Source organism: Lontra canadensis, unplaced genomic scaffold, assembly GCF_010015895.1.
Source record: "Lontra canadensis isolate GAN:19392208 unplaced genomic scaffold, GSC_riverotter_1.0 scaffold4, whole genome shotgun sequence".
NCBI classification, from domain to species: Eukaryota; Metazoa; Chordata; class Mammalia; order Carnivora; family Mustelidae; genus Lontra; species Lontra canadensis.
In genome coordinates this window covers 13,532,530-13,548,944 of record NW_022630998.1, presented here as the reverse complement: position 1 = coordinate 13,548,944, position 16,415 = coordinate 13,532,530, and the positions used below count along the sequence as shown (strand labels likewise).

Below are 16,415 nucleotides of genomic sequence, written 5' to 3'. Positions count from 1 at the left end.
TATTCATTTAAACAAATAATCTCTTTTAGATTTTTTATATGTAATCTTTAAATAAAAGATCCCCAAATTAGCAGATAGGAGCTTTTTGTTTTTAGAAAATTTTGAATGGATCTTATACTTTATCTAAATGTATACACACTGTCTGTGTGTATATTACCTTCAGAGACTTCAGAATCTAGAAGGAATTTTCTTTATCCCTCTTTCTGGGCGCTGGCCTTATATCATCTCAATAGTGCACTGGTCTAAGAACAGATGATAGTTTTTTCAATCTGCTGGTAAATATTTGCCTGTAACCCAGGCTTATGTCCAGCTGGCATGCACTCCTCTCCTACTAATTAAAAATACTGTACCTAGCAAATTTTAGCGTTTTTGCTTTGAAAAAAAAAAGGAAGGACCTAAAGGAGATTCACAGTTTTATAGGAATAATGCTCATTAGTTGGTAAACTTCCGACTCGGCTCTTTTTGGGAATCTGAGCATCAGGGTCACAAGGTAACTAACTAAGAAGCCAGCTCTCTCAGTTTATAGTTCAGAATATGAAGTTCACTGTAGTTAAGGTACTAGCCTAGGGATGGATAAGTTTTAACTTTCGTGTCAGCTCTGGTCATTTGGGATTTTGGCTTCTTGGAGGCTGTAGATTTGACATTCTTCAGTTAGATCAAAGTCACACAGACAGTTTGTGGCCAAGCTTGAACTAGAATCTAGTTCTTTTGGTTTCTAATCTAATTTTCATTTCTCCTGGTCATTTTATTCTCAAACTCACGGAAATCTTTATGTTGAATACATTTTTATAACCTTGTAATCCATTATGTAGGCATAAAAAGTTAAGATTCTGACATTTTTATTATATGCAAAGGAAGTGAACATTATCTTGTTAAAAATATCATGCTTATTATTCAATTTTGGAAAATGCAGACAAGATGTGTGTAAGAGAAATGTAGCTTCATCTGCATATCTTTTAAGTCTGACCCTTTGTTACTGAACTCTGTTTTACAAAAAGTATGCCATCAGCTTTTTTAAGGACATATTTCAACATGGATTAAATCTTTAGGAAATTAGCTTGAATTATTTTTAGGTAATTGCCAAATCATGCATATATCGGTATGTGTGTAGAAATATATTATCAATAGCTAAAAGTAATTTTGATGTTATGAGTAATATGACTGTATTTCATACTGTTTTTAAGTCTGGTGGGTGTAGTTTGTGTTTTTCCCTGGGTAACGTTGTTAGCACACCGTAAATATCTAACAATATGGTAACTCTTTCCCCATATAGTATTCACTTTAACTGGAAAAAATTTACTACTAATGCTGACATGGTACAATCAAATTATGTTTGATGCTAAGTGAAAGTGAGGTATTTGTTATAACATTGGCATTTGTATAGGAACAGATCTGTCTCTCTTCCTCTCTCTCTTTCACCTTCTTCCGGTCAGTCACCTGTTCTATGACATGCTCTGTTTTCATCTTACTGCCTTAGTCACCAGTGGTACTGAAGTTCTACATTCCCTTGAAACACAGGCTTTAAAGATGGTCTCAGAGCTATTCCCTTTACTTCTTTTATCCACTAGTTCTTTATAACCTGAAAAATTTAAACCATGATTACAACTTCACAGACTTTTCTCTGACTTGAAAATTGAGCCCTCCTTTATCTAGCAGTGTACTGATTATTTGGGAATATACAGTAACTCCTCTTAACAAGAAGACTAATATATTACTGGAGCTAGCATCGTTGTAAGGCAGGCCTGACATTGACCTCTGCCTATAGCTAGGGCAAGGCCAAGCTAGTCTCGTAAGTTTCAGGAGCTTGCTCATGCTCTTCCTCCCAAATGCTATCCTCTTTTTCTCTTATTCTTACATATGGCTCTTTATTCTGTAATAAGATATACAGCTTCTTTGCCAGAACCGTTTAGGGGGATAAGTTATGGGGAACTCATTCACATAAAAGTGTATAAACCACACAACTGTGTACATAACCAGCTCTCAACCAACGGGAGACAGAGCTGAGTAGCCAGGAGCACGAACTCTGAGTCAGACAGTCCTGGGCTTGTCTCTTCTTTCTTCTGAGACATTCTGTCACTTAGAACAAGTCAAAGTTCATCACTTCACTCAAACCACTGTTTCTTCACAGTGTAAAATAAAAATGATATTTCATCAACTGTGTTATTAGAAAATGAATAAGGGCGCCTGGGTGGCTCAGTGGGTTAAAGCCTCTGCCTTTGGCTCTGGTCATGATCTCAGGGTCCTGGGATCGAGCCCCGCATTGGGCTTTCTGCTCAGCGGGGAGCCTGCCTGCCCCCCTCTCTGTGGCTGCCTCTCTGCCTACTTGTGATCTTTGTCTGTCAAATAAATAAATAAAGTCTTTTTTAAAAAAAATGAATAAATGAGAAGCTGAGGCCCCTACAGGCAAATTTTGTGGGGATCATATCTTTGTCTTCCTGTTGACTTGTATTGGTTGAGGAAATGTAGAGACCCTGTTGGGGCTTATAGCTGTGTCCCATTATTTAGAAACATTTTTTGCTTGTTTTTCTTTGATGATGTTGTAAATGGATTCATCCTCATTAAACTGAGTATTTCTTACTCAGGGATTTCTGCCCTCAAGCATCTCTCACAGAAAAACAATATGGACATACAAGAAACAGTTAAACTACAAAGGTTGTTATATAAAGGTCATCCATGCTGTAGGATGTTAATGAAGGGAAAGAGCACACCGTGGGGGTCAAACACCATATAAATGACAACGCCACTTTTCTGTTTGATATGGCCATTGAGATAAATGGCATGAAAGTATGTTTGATACCAGGACTCAAGTTTAGTCCTGTAAAAAAGTCAGATCTTAAACATTTTGCAAGATTTGGTTTCATAGAAGAAATTCACATTTCTTTCAAAAGGACTTAATTTATTTGCCGTCAGTGCTTGAAAGACAGCTTGATTTCTTCACATTCCAGTGAGTGGAATTCATGGGGTTCCCCACACCTGTCCCTCAGGGCTCACATTTTCTGAGAACACATCCTACAGTAAATTTATGATCATCCAAGAAACCATTGTAGAGTAATGGGTGAAATACAAACTTTGTCATGTGTTCTTTAATTCTACATTGACTATTTAATTAAGCAAAAGTTTCTATGAATATGTTGGAACTCTCCTGAGTTTAATGCCAATTAGTTTATTTTGTTTTGGATGATTTTTAAAAATCTCACTCTTGTTCCTCATTTTTGTATAATCTTTCCCCCTTCATTTTGGGTGTCATCTTTGCACAAGGGCCAGGCTAATCCTCTCTGTATCATTCCAGTTTTAGCATATGTGCTGCCAAAGCACATACCCCTTCTTTTTGGAACATTTAGCTTGAACCTTAGTTCAGAAGAGTTTGTTATAATACTGTAATGTTTTACAGGTAACTCAGACTTGTATATGTGAGAGCTGCATGTCTGTTAACAAATATTTACTGATGTCTTGCTGTGTGCCAGGCACTGTGCTAGGTACTGGGGGTATAATAGTCATAACATACAAAAATCTCTGCTCTCATAGAGCTTACGGTCAGAAATTAAACAAAGTAATAAGTAAAATAGGTCATATTGTAATGAGACCAAATACTCTGGAGTAGTAAAGGGTGGTGGGTGATCCCAGGAACACGTGGGAAGGTTGCAATTCTAAATGTCAAGGTCATGAAGACCTCACTGAGAAGGTGACAGTTGAGTGAGCAAAGACCTGAACTGAGCAAGAGAGGAAACCACATGGATACATAACGTGGTGCGAGATTATTCTAGGCAGAGGAAACAGCAAGTGGGAGCATGTATGTGTAAAAAACAAACAGCAAGAAGGCCAGTGTGCCTGGGGGACAAGGAGCTGGGGAAAGGGTGGAGAGAGGAGAGACTGGTGAGGAGGGTTAGGGGGTGGAGAGGTTGGCTTTGTAGGGCCTGGCATGCCAGGATGACTCTCGCTTTTATTCTGACCCAAATGAGAGAGGTGTTAAGCAGCAAGATAGGAGCTGCTTTACCAAAGGCTTACTATGATTGCTATGCATTGAGAACAGATTATAAGGTGGCAAGGGCAAAAGCAGGGAGCTGAGTTAGGAGTCAGTTACAATAACCCAGGCATGAGAAGATGGTATCTGACTACTTACTGTGCGTTCAGTGCTGCCTGTATTGTACACAGAGACCAGTGCAAAGGGACCATTTCTGTTTATTTTTCCGTCTCGGCATTTTCCCCTTGTGGTTCAAATCTTACGTGAAAGGGAAAGGGAAATCGATGACATCCTTCACCTTGTTTCAGTCATTACTGTAAGAATATCATTCTTACGCGTGTGTGGCATTTTATGGTATCCAAGCATTCTTATATATGTCGCCACATCTAGCCCTTACTGTCTAAAGGGTGGCAGTCCCGAGGTGTATTGGACACGCCTAGAGTCAGGCAGCCGGTTCCTTCTCTTTTCGGGAGTGTGCACATTGGCTTCTGTGAATATAAGCTAAGCAATAACCAATAACCATCTATTCATGGAAGATGGGATTTGGGTACACTTAAAGAAATTTACTCAGCTGCTGACTCATTAAAGAGTATATCTATTGTGGGTGGTGGCTGGGATGTCAGGCTGAAAAAACCTCCTTGTTATTGGAATTGAGCCTGTAAATTGTTCAGAGGACGTTCTTCATCAAACAAGAACATGCATAATTTTCTCCTTTTAAGTTCACCATTTCTTTTTGCAGGATTCACATAGCTAAAGATTAAGTAGATAGAAGTATACTAGAACTAGAGGACCCTCCCCCCCAAACCGGGGGAATTATAATACCAAAAGATACTTAATTTTTGCTGAGCAGTAATACTAGGTACAGTGTTGCCTTGTGTATGTCAAAATATTTCAGGCAAAGATGGTTTTCATATAGGGAATTTAAATAACAAGGCCCATGACATTTTACTTTTAACCTACCAGATACATTGAATACAATTAAAATATTCAAGTTAATGTCAAAGAAAATAACATAAGTAACTTTTCTCTGTGATTTAAATTTAAATATATTTTCAGTGTTTCAGAGAAAGGATGAGGGAATTGTAGAAATTGTTCTCTGTTACAGTTGAGAAAATGGAGAGTGTGTTTTGTGTGATGTAACAGCGTTTGCCAGATTTGAATGAAAAAAATCTGAATGGAAAATATACCTTTGTAGTCAAAGGGAATAATATATCACTTGAATTGTGTTCCTCAAATTGCCATTTGTGTAGGAGATTGAATTTTTGAACATAACCGCAATAAAATGCAAAAAAGGCATGTTAATACAGTGATGACTGAAAAAACTTAAGTGCTCAGGATAGGAATTTGAATTTATGGTTCAAACAATTGTATTCCATTTCTTTCTTACAAATATGATTATTGGAAAGATTAATATTTTATGTTGAAAAAGTTACTTATTTGAATAAGCTCTCAATTATAATATTCCCCACTAATGATGGTTTTTTTTTCACTTTTCCCTTGAAATAGCGGTATGTGTAAAATGCAGTTGATGTTCTGGCTTTCGATCTGACAAGCTTTCACACTGCGTGATAGGTATAGCTTTTTCAAAATGTTCTTTTTGAACTTTTTGCTGGGTAATGGTTTCTGGATTAGCCCAGAGACTGGTGCCATGGGTAACATCTGAGGCGGTGATTCATGGTTCTCTAATCCTGTTCTTTTCTGTGTGGACCACTCTTCACAACTTTCTTCATCTCTCCTTTTACTTCTCTTTCTCACTGATTTCCTTCCTGTGTTTGACGATATTATCGAGTGCCTACTACCTGTCAGGCATTATTCGAGGGGCTGTAAATATAGCTCCTTGCTCTCTGGAAGCTTATCACCTTGTGAAAAAGGTGAAATAACTGAAAATAACTGAAATGACTGAAACGGGTGAAACCATTCACTATGAATACGCCCAAACGGCAAATGGTGAGAGAGCAGTACGGGCACGACGGTGGCCGGGTAGTGAAGGCCACTCACTTCATGAAGAAAGATGGTGCTGTTTCTTCCTTTTTGTGCCTTTTCCCCTTGATTCTGTCCCTGATGCTTAGTAGCCTGGCTGCCCTCACAACTTTTATGTACCCAGAGCTAAAGTCAATGCCATGTTATACCTCTTCCTCCACTCAGAGATCTGCAGATACAGATGGGCTGTCATTCCCTAATGTGCTTTCACTTTCTTACTTCTTAATTCACTAATCATTACGGATTTTAGGTGGCTTTCCCCTTCTGTCACCCCCTGGCTTCATCCTCTTAGTAACACACACATTGTATTTGCTGTTACTATAGACCTTCTCATGCTGTCTTGTAAGGTTTGTCTTCCCTCCCTGTATTATGCCACCCCCGACTGCCCCAGGTCGGCCTGACTTCAGTTTATCTTTGTTTTTCCAGAGGCTAACACAGTGTCTGAAGAAAATAAGTTTCAATAACTTACGTTGTGGTTTTTTTTAACCAAATTAATGAATTGTTTAATCTTAGAGTACTTGCTCTTAGAATAACTTCAAGCCTCAAATGTACTTCTCTTCTAAGATGTAACTGATTAAATGAAAGCATAAAATGTAATATATTAGGGGATTAATTTAAGAAACTAAATGCATTCTTGTCAATTAAATAAATGTAAAAGGTACATTAATAACTAGTTTCCTCTGTTTCACTTTTATATTTTTCATAGCTGAAGAGAGCAGGTTTCTAAACCACATTTAGAATTAATCAGAAGATACCTAAGAGGCATATAGAAAAGCGACATAATTATATATGTGGTTTTATATATGCACTGGAAAGTGAAATTAGATAAGTCATTTGAAGAGCTGTATGATTCATTATGATACAATTTATTATGTGGCTCACCTTGTACTATAACGTAACACTGTAAAAAATGCTATGACCCTAAAGAAATATTTTATGGGAGTGGTGTCATCATGCATTTACAGGAATCAGGACAGATACTTGTAAATTTTTATGGGAAAATTTTTAAACGTTTTAAAAAGAAGATTACATTTTGAATATTTAGTTACTTGTTTTTATTTGTTTGTCCACTCCTAAGGTAGAAAGAACTTGATTTTATCAAGCTCATTCTTAAGGTTTTAAAACTCTTTTCCAATAGTTAAAAAAATAAATGAGTAAGTATAATCAATTTACAAATCAGTGGTCATTGACTTTAAATGTCATGACATTATTGTATTTTGGTACAGCCTTTTTAAGTCTCCATATGTTTTTACCATCTTTAGGCCTACCAGTTTTAAAGAATGGTTATTAAGTTCTTTGGACATGAATTACTGTTCCCCAAAGGGAGAGAATATAAACATCACAAATACTTAAGTTTATTTATTTTTTTGTAAAAATAGTTACATTTAAAGATCCCTTTATTTTTTCCTTCTAAAATGTCAGTTAGTAGACAGTAAAATCATAAATTTCAGCTGAATATAATGGAGAGAAGGGAAGAAGAAAGGTGATCATGACTTAATGATTTCATAACTTTTGGTTTCCCCCTGTGTGGCAAGGAAACTTAGGTAAACTCGTTAAGTTTTAGTTGAATGATAATTCTTATTGGTTATAAGGGAAATGTAGCATCATTGTAATTATATTCTCAAGGTGGATGTTTGCTTTTGTTTTAATTCATTGTGAGTTCAAAGGGAAGAGTTGTTTCATAATGAGTTTCTGTCCATGATAGCAAATAAAAATAGGAAGAAAATAGTGAGCAGAGGGCAAAGTTGCAGCCTCTGTTTCATGTTCTAATCTGTTAGGATAACTTTTTTTGTTTCTTGTGAATGTTCTCAATTCTTAATTCAAAATCTCGATTAAGATGGAAGAGTTTCTGGTTTCTGGTTTTTCACCTTTAAATATTCTTTAACATAGAGAGCCAACACTGATGGATGGACTAATATGTAATAAATAGAGAATCAGAGGTCTAGAATCATCTTTGAAATATCACCTCCAACTCCCTGAAACTCAAAAGTATATACCCAAGTATTTGAACTCCTAAAGATCTTTAAAGAAAATTTCATTAGTTTTTTTATTGTCATATATATCATACATACAGGATCTTCTTTTTAAAATGTTTAAAAATTTTCCCATGAAAATTTACAAATATCTGTACTGATTGTTGTAAATGCATAAAAGAATAGCCATAAATTCCTATGGAACCATCATCCAGACCAAGAAATAGAACATTACTCTTGCCCCAGAAGTCCTCTCTATGTGAAGTTGTATTTACTGTCTGTCAAAACCAGTTCCAGTTTTCTGTAATCTAGAGAGATTACATGTAGAAACACTGACAACACCCGCCCCCCCCAGTTTCCAGGATTCATTATCGGAGAGAGTTAAATCCCGCAAACACCCTGTCTAGACCAGAAGTATTTCTATTTCTGGCACTTTTGAAATGCATTTGGTGGCTAAAAATAAAAGTATGTTATGTAGGTAATTGTGCCTGGTGATGTATTTGTCGACTTAGCTGTGGAGAGCCTCCTTCTAACTGTCTTTAAAATGCAGAGGCTTAAGATGATGAAAGATGATTAGAGGTTTGGGTGGATGGGATTGAGAAGAGATTCTTGGATTGACACCGATTAAATCCATCTTTCCAGGTGATGTAACAAATCCAGTAGTGCTACAGTCAGTTGAAATAGCAGGGTGGAAGGTGGCTACCAGAAGGCAATTTTCAATTAAGACATCAGACAAATGATTTCATAGTAATACAATCAAGTTCTTCAGAAGAAAAAAAAAACACGTACTGCCTTTCTTGACTAGACACTAGATCTTTAAATACACACCCCAGTGCTCTGCTCATAAAAATGTTCTTTTCTTCATTTTGATAGGTACAGCATTTTGTCCAAACTTATTTCTTATGCCACTTTCTTATATTGGGGCCATTCGTTTGGTTTTGTTTTACTGTATTTTAGATTCTTAGTCAGTAAGCAGATACTTGAGTACTGTTAAAAGAAATTATAAATATCATTGAGATGGTGCTGGTGGTGAAGGAGGAGATGGGGGCTGATTGCTGCAGTTGTTTTTTTTTTTTTTTAAGATTTTATTTATTTATTTGACAGACAGATCACAAGTAGGCAGAGAAGCAGGCAGAGAGAGAGGAGGAAGCAGGCTCCCCGCCGAGCAGAGAGCCCGATGCGGGGCTCGATCCCAGGACTCTGAGATCATGACCTGAGCTGAAGGCAGAGGCCTCAACCCACTGAGCCACCCAGGCGCCCCTAGTTTTTGGTTTTTGTTTTTAAATATTTTCCCCTGGGATAGCTGTTGGCAAAGTGTAACAACCTGCGATCAGATTATCGGAACAGAAAGAAAAAAAGGAAGGAAAGGTAAATTAACAATATGCAAATCTGTGTATTTTTTTCTAAAAAGAGGAAAAAACCCAACACCTTTAAATATAAATGTTTATTATAATTAAAGAGTGTAAAAAATACTTCTATCAGATTTACTATTACATCTATCCCACCTCATTCTTTATTTTTGTTTCCCCTTTCCCTCCTGTTTAACCTCTTTGCCCTGCAGCAGATCCCCCTCGCACTCACTATTGCCAGTGTGGACCTGCCGTCAGCCAGAGAAGTGACAGTTCACAAAGAGAGATGTTTTGGCATTGCAGCACACAGAGGACATTAAATTTGGTGTGAGACAGAACAGGTCTTCTTTATTTTGACCTATAAAACATAGATGCTATTGTAAAAAATATCACTACACAAAATACCTTCAGCCAGTAGCTCTGGATGATATCAATCTTCAAGGTTCCCACTGTATTTTATTACTGGTATTTTTTGCCTCCTCCTCTTTATATTTTGAAAGGAAAACCAAAGGGATTCACTGTATGATATATTAATTTTGAGGCAGCTTGTCTGGCTTCAGAGGCATCTCTGAATGGAGGGTTCCATTTCCTTGTTAGAGTATATTCTTTTTTTTTTTTTTTTTAAGATTTTATTTATTTATTTGACAGACAGCGATCACAAGGAGGCAGAGAGGCAGGCAGAGAGAGAGAGAGGAGGAAGCAGGCTCCCCGCTGAGCAGAGAGCCTGATGCAGGGCTCGATCCTAGGGCCCTGAGATCATGACCTGGGCCGAAGGCAGAGGCTTAACCCACTGAGCCACCCAGGTGCCCCTAGAGTATATTCTTTAACATGTTAAAGGATCATAGGTTTTATTATCACCAGCTGGGGTAAAGAGCAAGAACTAATCAATATTCTTTCCTAGATCTGTCCCTGGGTGTCTTGCAACCCGATTTGTTTCCTCTTTCTCCTTTACTTCTTCTGCTTGAGAGCTCTTCTAGTTAAAGTCACTCACATCTCATGCACAATCCATTAGGATATCCCACTTTCTCCACCTTCAAAACACGCTCAGAATCCAACCACGTGTTATCTCAACTGCTACCACTTGGACTGAGCTACCAGGATTAAACAGAAAAAGATAAAATGATATAAAAACACTATATAGGGGCACCTGGGTGGCTCAGTGGGGTTAAAGCCTTTGCCTTTAGCTCAGGGTCATGATCTCAGGCTCCTGGGATCGAGCCCCGCATCGGGTTCTCTGCTCAGTGGGAAGCCTGCTTCCCCCTCTCTCTCTGCCTGCCTCTCTGCCTCCTTGTGATCTCTGTCAAATAAATAAATAAAATCTTAAAAAAAAGCTATATAAATAATAATGTAATAGTTTACAATAATGTAAATTTATAATTTAATAAATTAGATTAATGAAACAAATGTATGATAATTAAATTTGTAATAATACAATATATAATAAGAAGAATATACTTTCTTTGCTTTACGTTTCTGCTGCCCCATTCTCTCCACTGCCCCCAAGTCCAAGCTCAATAAAGGAGCCAAAATGATCCAATTGAAATGTAAGTCCCATATTGTCATTCTTCTCAGACTCTGCAGTGACTCCATTTGACCTCAAGCCATAGTCCTTACAGTGACCCACAGAGCTCTACTGATCCAATTGCCATTACCTGCCTGAGCTACTCCACTGACCTGATGCAAACACATGTGCCTCCTTGTGGCTGCCTGCGTCCCACTCTTTCTTCTATCTGGAGACATCTATAGGCAGCCACTGTGCTCACTTCTGACCAACTACCTACCTATGAGTCTTGGTCAAGTGTCACCTTTAGAGTCTCACAATGTACTGCACATCTTACCCCAGCTATCTCACTCTCTATCACTCTGCTTTCCTTTTTCTTTTCCATGATGATTATCACCTTCTAACACATAATATTATTAACTTATTATATGTTTATTGTCCATTTTCCTGCTAGAGTATAAGCTGCATGAGGGGTGGAATCTTCATTCTGTCAACATTGTATTTTAAGCACTTGCAAATTATTTATGGAACACATGAATAAATATTTATAAGATAAATAATTGGTATACCCCCCCTACTGGTTCTTTTCGTGTTTCTTCCTTCCAGAATCTCACAGCTACCCTTATCTGTAATTAGACAAATGGGGGGCATCAGCATGAGCTCTGCTTAGATGCAACATCCCAAACCAAATATTAGAACCAAAATTTTAAAAGGAAAGCGAATCTCAAATGGAAATATCTTTTGATTATCTTTAAGTGACTATAATGTCCTTATTTCTGTCTCTCTCAAAAGCATCTACAAACCCTCTTCACCTCTTATATCCAAAAAGGAGTTACTAAGGAAAAGGAGACATTTTCAATGTAGGATTAATATCCTTCTTGATAGCCATGTGACTCTAAGGGTAATAGAGTTCTCCATTAACTTATAGACGGGAGTGAGGACTGAGAATCTCAGAATAAATGCGGAATAGGATCAGATAAGAAAATTATAGTCATCTTCTCGTTGTCCATTTAGGCTGTTACAACAAAAACCATAGACTGGGTGCTTATAAACAACGGAAAATCATTTCTCAGAGTTCTACCGGCTGGGAAATCCAACATCAAGCAGATTTCGTGTCTGGTGAGAACCTGCTTCCTGATTCACAGGTGGCCATCTTCACATTGTATCCTCACATGGGAGGGGCAAAGGAGAGCTCCAGTGTCTCTTATAAGAACACCATGCTGTCATCATTGACCACCGCTACTTAATCATGTTTCAAAGGTCATATATCCTAGTATCATCACATTGGGGGTTAGGAGTTCAAACATAAGAATTTTGAGGAGGGACACAAACTTTCAGTCTAGAGCACCTCTCTATTCCCAGATTTAGAAATAAAGGTGTGTCAAGATTAGAGGAAAGTTTTTAGGAGGAGTTTGGCGTTGAAATCCACCAAAATATTAAAAAATTTATTTTGGCAATATTAAAAAAAAAACCCCAAAGCACTCTATATATTATGGCCTAGTTGAAAAGCATGATGGTTTAGGTCAGTGTCATAAAATATTTTGAGTGAAGTTAGGTGATAACATTTGAAGACACTATGGGTTCTGAATGAAAGAGTTGAGGTCTCATATAAATTAATGAAAAAAATATAGAACCATAGAAAATGTAGTGGAAATATGGGTTGAGTTCTGGAACAGGAAGGTGGATTAAAAATTTTACCAAACTTTGGTTGAAAAATTTTGCCAAATACTAATCAATGAAGAGAGAAATTCTTCAATTCAGTTTTATCCCTCAAGCAGATCTCAGTGTCATACATTAAAAAGCTCGAAGGGACAGCAGGTACATTTGATTAGAGAGTCAAGGTCCCAAGCATTTGAGATGAGTTGGAATAAAACAAATAGAATTTAATGCAGTTGTGAGGACTTATGTATTTAGTACCAAAACAAAAACAAAAACAAAAAGCAAACAATCAAAAAACCCCAAACCCACAACTGACTGCATAATGAAAGCATGATAAACTGTATAGCATAGAAGGATCATTAGCATTCTAGTAGCTACCAGAGAAAAAAAATCTGATGTGAAGATGAAATATTTTAATGAACACTCAGGGTACAAGGACACTTCCTAGGATTTTTCACTCTCAGAAACCACATTTTAAGAGGGCTTGGGATAAATGGGAACTCTTTCCAAGAATGTTGGTCAGAGTGCTAAATGAAGGAAGAGGAATGAACTATCTGGAAAATACACTGTTTAGGCACAGGCAACGTTTTCTTATTTAGTTCCCTTTAACTCTGTAAGTGGGCTAATATCTACACCATCCAAAAAAATTTAGTGTTGCTCTTTCTACTAAATAGAAATTATCAATGAAACTCTCAAATGGGCACAATCTTGTTAAAATATTTTGACAGAGCTACCACAAGAAGAAATAAAAAATTGAGAAGGTCTAGAGCCATGAAAGGGATTCAGTCACTTGTTAAAACCTTATTTATAAAAAAATCTCAAAAGGCCCAAACATTTTTACAGGAAAGTTCTATGAACAATTTCAAGCATATACAAACTGGACAAAATAAGAGTCCAGAAGAATTGTTTTATTCCCAAGTCATTTTATAAGGCTTGGATAATCTTTATGTCAAAACCAGAGAAGGGAGTATGACCAGAGAAGATTAAAGGTAAATCATACTTGTAAAATTAGATATAAAAATCCTCAATGAAATAATGAAAACTGAGCCCAGCACATATTTAAAACATGTATCATAACCAAAGATGCTTTATCCAACAAGTTAAAGAGTGGCTTGGCATCAGAAAATTATTAAGGTAATTCCCCACATTAATAGATTAAAGGGAAAAAAACCATTATTTTCTTAATGACTTCACAAAAAAGTTTGATAAAATATAGTGTCCTATTTTGTAATTAAAAACTCTTAGTTGGGCACCTGGCTGGCTCAGTGGATTAAAGCCTCTGCCTTCAGCTCAGGTCATGATCCCAGTGTTCTGGGATCAAGCCCAGCATCGGGCTCTCTGCTCAGCAGGGAGACTGCTTCCCTTCCTCTCTCTCTGCCTGCCTCTCTGCCTACTTGTGATCTCTGTCTGTCAAATAAATAAATAAAATCTAAAAAAAAAAAGAAAAAACCTCTTAGCAAGCTAGGAATAGAAAGTCACTATTCTTGACTGGATAAAGGGAGTCTACCAAGACCCACAGCAAATGTCATACTTGATGAAGAAATATGAGAAGAGTTCCCTTTACATGAGAAATGAGACATGTCTAATCTCACTGCTTCTGTTCACTGTTGTACTAGACGGCCTAACAAGAACAGTAAAACAAGAAAAATGAAAATTCAAATATCATATGCATATATAAATTAAAATTAGCATATGTGTATGTTACATGTAATTTTGTAGTTAGGTTAATTTACATTAAAACTAGTATACAGTCTTTTCTTGGAAACAGCACTGTGATCCAAACTACTTTTAAATGATGCATAAAAGGAAGAAAATTAGATTATCTTCATTTGTTGTGTATGGGTTTTACAAATATATTCTTTGTTTCTATTCAGAAGTGTTGATATTAATGGAAAAGACATGGGCAAAACAGTCTAAAGTATGATTATTTTGTATTGGAAACTCTTTGGCATAAAAATTCTATAATTAAAATGTATTGGCTTAGATATGGTCTATTTCTGTAACAATGATAATTTAAAGAGAAATTTCTGTACAAAAGTAGTTTAATACATTGGGTCCCACAGACTTTAATCTTACCGGTAGTAGTGGTATATAACTTGGGAGTGGCTTCAGCTGCATAAAACAAAACAAATGAAAATATTTTCAATAAGAAAGAAGTTACTTTCTTTCACAAAGGAAAGAGATTTATTCGTTTTGGAGATAAGGTGGGCTGGCTTTTCCATATATACATCAGGGATCCAGACTCCTTCCAGGCTAGCACTCCTACATCTCTAGGTATAACTCTTGTCCTCATGGCCCAAGAACACCTATTAAATCTGCAGCCATCACATGCCCCCTTTAGCCAGCAGGATAGAAGAAGGGGCAAAGAAGGGCACATGAATAATTTTCTGGCTTTCCCTATCCACAGTTGCGTTTGAAGCATGTCATCCTATAATTGAATAGCAACGTAACCACGTAAAAATCAGGGTTCTTGTGATGGAGGAGGAAGGGGTAAAGGGAGATTGTAAGCCTAGTGGTCCCTCTTACAGGAGGCTATTTCACTTCATAATAAAGCTGGTTTAATTGTTGGAAAATTAGAGCAGACATAGTCCTTCCTTAATTCTACCTTGTCCCTTTCAGGGTAGGAAAAGTGTGTCATTGAACTGTTTTGTTTTGTTTTGTTTTAAGACAATTTTGTCATTGTGGATAGTAAACAAACTTACATAGAAACAAGAAATAACACACATTAGAAGCTTCATTAAAATTCCGTTATTTGGAGTGAAATTGCTTAATTCTTTCGGGCAACGCATGCTAACAAATTCTACTTAACATAATTGCAGTGTTAATACAATCTCTTTTTCCAGATTAAATATTTTTGATTCACATTTATTATGGCAGTTGTCCTCTGCACTTGGGGTAATAGCACTCTGTTTATTTATATTAATTAATTCTAGGACCCAGAATCAAGTTTTGTTTTTTCCTCCCATTTCCACCTGTTCACTCTCAAACTGTTAGAAACACACACAACTCAGAGACTGTTGTTTCTGTACCTTGTAGTGGAAGCATCATTATTTCCTCATTATTTAAAAAAAAAAAATCAAAACTAAGGGTTCATCAGAACACTTGCAGTCTGTATTTTCTGTCCTTTAAAGATCATGGCACTTTTGTTGTGTGTATGTAAAGACTTAAAGAACTTTAAAGGCTAAAAGAGGGAGTTGTGAATTTTAGTGCTTCAAGTAAATTTAGAGAGCATACCCAAGTATTTCTCTCATTTGGCATTTCTTTGATTTTACCGAAGGGCAAAAATGAACATTTGTAAAACCAGAGAGCACTCTCTAAAAATATTTATAAATTTGGTCATAATCAAAGTCTCACTAGGACTGTTATTTTGAACTTGAAAATATAGATTCATTAATTTGTCTTTAAAAATTAGCTGGAGGGACGCCTGGGTGGCTCAGTGGGTTAAAGCCTCTGCCTTCAGCTCAGGTCATGATCCCAGTGTCCTGGGATCGAGCCCCACATCGGGCTGTCTGCTCAGTGGGGAGCCTGCTTCCCTTCCTTCTCTCTCTGCCTGCCTCTCTGCCTACTTGTGATCTCTGTCTGTCAGATAAATAAATAAAAATCTTTTAAAAAAATTAACTGGAGATGATAGTAGCCAGCAAAATATTGACAAAGAAGTCAAAGGGAACTTTAATTGTCAGATGTCAGAAGGAACTTATTATTAAGTTAAAATATGGACCGCCCCCCCAAAAAAAGAATAGTTAAAACAATGAAACAGATTAAGCACCTGGAAGGTGTGTTTAAATGTATATAGGTACAAGTATGTGCCTAGACTGTTCAGATAGGATTTAATATGGCACTGTCATTGAAGACATTGTCTTTTCCCTGTTGTATATTCTTGCCTCCTTTATCACGCATTAATTGACCATATAATCATGGGTTTATTTCTATCCGGTTCCATTCACTTGTGTGTCTCTGTTTGTGCCAGTACCATACTGCTTTGATTACTCCAG

The 16,415-nt window shown here is 36.9% G+C and overlaps 1 protein-coding gene and 1 non-coding gene across 20 annotated transcripts in view; one reads left to right on the top strand and one right to left on the bottom strand.

Moving 5' to 3' along the window:
* Positions 1-16,415, top strand: part of PAM (peptidylglycine alpha-amidating monooxygenase) — a 278,000-nt gene that overhangs the window by 82,367 nt on the left and 179,218 nt on the right. The gene's annotated exons all lie outside the window — the stretch shown is intronic.
* Positions 3,213-3,315, bottom strand: LOC116864029. The gene has a single exon (XR_004381918.1). It is a non-coding gene; the product is annotated as a U6 spliceosomal RNA (small nuclear RNA).